This window comes from Montipora capricornis, chromosome 12, assembly GCF_036669925.1.
Source record: "Montipora capricornis isolate CH-2021 chromosome 12, ASM3666992v2, whole genome shotgun sequence".
Lineage (NCBI taxonomy): Eukaryota > Metazoa > Cnidaria > Anthozoa > Scleractinia > Acroporidae > Montipora > Montipora capricornis.
In genome coordinates, this window is record NC_090894.1 from 40,415,945 (window position 1) to 40,418,986 (window position 3,042).

The window sequence follows — 3,042 nt, forward strand, 5'->3', positions numbered from 1 at the left end:
TAAGTACTTTTGGTTATTGTGATGCTAATTAAAAACACTCACAGAAACCGGAAAATGTATCACATGAAATTGAGAAGAAAGTATCTTATCATATGACCCGTACGGCCCCGTGCGCGCTTTCATTGCAAAACTATATAGAAAATCCCCATATGAGGGCCGTACGTGATGGTGTGAGCAGGGCCAGAAAAAGCCGTCCGGCCCTGCTAGGATCATGTACGGCCCTCTTACGGGGATTTTCTCAATAGTTTTGGAATGAAAGTACGAGCGAGATGCGAACTAAAACAACTTTGTTGCAATTGCTATATAAATCTCGACTTTTCGGTCAAAATGAGTGACGTTAGTGAACATTCCGAATTTTGTTACCTGGAAAAAAAAAGGGAAAAGCACGGTGGTCATATGATAAAATGCTTATTGACTGAGTTAGGTCGGGCCGGACGGGAAAATATTTGGCCCTCAGTCATGGCACACGGACCTCGCTGCGCTCAGTCCGTACGTTATGACCTCGGACCAAATATTTTCCCGTCCAGCCCTCCCACTCAGTCAATAAGTACATAATCCTTTCCAGGTATATTTTTCCATAACACAAAGGAATACTTTCGAAAAGGTTGTGCAAACAAAACTAAAACAACCCATTTAATGATTCTGTCCTTGAATTACATCTGTACGCATTTAACATTGATGACTGCACATGCAAAATCGAGCATCATGGTTTTAAAAGCAACCTTTTTTTTATGGTCCTAAAGAAAGGAACTGCTAATCACTGTATAACACATCAGAAAGTTAAGAGTACTTGAAATCCTTATACATCAATGTAGAAAGAAGACTTTGTAATTGATAGTCACCTTCCCTTACTCCCTTTACAAGCACCACTATGCAAAATTGTTTAAGGCTGGTTTTCACGAGAGGCGGAGTCGGGATCGTACAGCTGGTGTCATCAGCGGAGTCATTGACAGAATTGGAGTGGGAAGAACGAGAATGTTTCCATTCATCTGATTCTGTCGGCTTGATTTTCACTAGATCATGTTGCTCTAAGGTCATGATTACGACTCAGACTACGACTCCGTCGCTAGGAAAAACCAGCCTTTATTCTCTCAGTCTGGGACTATCACTTTTTTTTTTATTTTAGCCTGATAGGTTGTATGTAACGCAACAAAACAAACAAGAGAACAATGACAAATCAATACAGAAAACTGCAATTCACTGGTATTTTCTTAGCTTTGAGGTAGAAAGTTGCTAAATAGTAGCAAATGCCTGGCTTTCAAACTGTAAGGCGATATCCAAGCTTTGATTGAACTTATTCTCAGTGGAATGAATTGTTGGGAGCTGTAATATTGCCAGGTATGCTGTTGCTGATGACAAGGAAGCTTTCTCATCATCATTAGGAAGATATCTAAGCACAATGTTGTGAGGGAGACCACAGGGTGGAATTGATTTAAAGCCAGCAATGAACTGCAGCAGACATCTGAGCTTCTCGTCTCCAGCATTACTTACATACTCCATGAACCAGACATAGGAACGTTGCTGGGCGAAGTCTGAAGGCCTTTGTACACTGGCATCAAAGAGATTCTTTAATCCATCAGGAGTGAGGGTTTGCTCAATACAATTACAAAGCAGCTAAAAGCAGACTTCCTTGTTGTTCGTCATGACATCTAGGAACTCCAAATTCTTGAGACCTTCAGCAAGTGAATCAATCTCAAACTTTCTGGACAAGATTATTTCACTCTCCAGTAGGTTTTGCACAAAATGTGCCGCATTCCCGTCGGTTATCTTCTTGGTTATTGGCCAGTAAAACGCATTTATCACTGACCAAAAGGACTCAAAGGAGGGATGTTTGTCAAGGACTTCAGAAACATCCCCTTCTTGCAATTTATCCAGCAATTCATGCAATACAGCAGTTCCTTGAATTAAGAAGGAAAAAAAATATAAACCAGCCAGAATCATTCCATTGTCACTTTATATGCCATAAGGATGAGGACAGGAGACAACATAGACAAGAACCAATTCTCTTACCCTTTAAATTACTGTCAAAGCTCTATTAAGGGAGAGCACATATAGAGGGTCTGCATCTGCTAAGTAGAAGTAGATCGCTGGACATAAACAACTAAAATTGGGACCACCTTGAACAATGGAGTGGCTCACAATAATTCCAGCAAGCTGAAACAGTAGGCCTTTGGAGCTGTCTTTTACAGGAAGCATAGACCACTCTGAACCTTCAAAAAGCCGTTGTTGAATTTCTTTCAACAACATTTCAAAAAACTCAGCTTTAATGGCACCTGCATCTAAGCCATCCTCTCCTTTGAAGGAAACAGTTAGATTGTTCCTTAATATGTCACTGTTACTTAAGGCTTTCTTGTAAAATATCAGTGCTCCTCTCCAAACTTCATCTCTGTCAACAGTAAGGCTGTAATCATCTGTCTTGACATTTGCCATAAAGCTTTCAACCACACTTTCAGTAGATGCAAAGTACAATTTCTCATCAGTGCATGTTTCAGGTACACTTGTGACCATGACTATTTCCTCTTGGAACTCACACACCTGATTTGCAGCTTCTTCAAGGGTTGCCGCCCTCTTGACGATTTTGTATTTGGGGGAATCTGGAAACATTTCAAACAGATGATCCACCCACAACCTTGTTTCTCTGTCTGTGTTACATATCTAGAAAGAGAAACCTGCCACTCCTCGGCTGCTTTCCCCCTGGATGCCCTCTCCTTGGCTGCTCGCTCCCTGGCTGCTCTTACCTTGGCTACTGCTCCAGAGACTGCCACTCCCTTGAATGCAGCGACTGCTGTTTCCTCCACTACTCCCCCCTGGGCATGTATCAAAGTGGTCTTTGATACTTTGAATGGGAATGTCTCTTTCGCAGTTGACACACTGTGTCTTGACTTGATCATCACACAGAGAGGGTTGGACCAATCTCTCCAGATCAAGTTTACTTTCCATTGGCTTGATGTAAATTTCGGCCGTGCTTGAGACCACATCTTTCAAGTATGGGATGCTGTATCCACCATTTTGTTCCATGGCAATTGGTACAAGGGGGCTTGA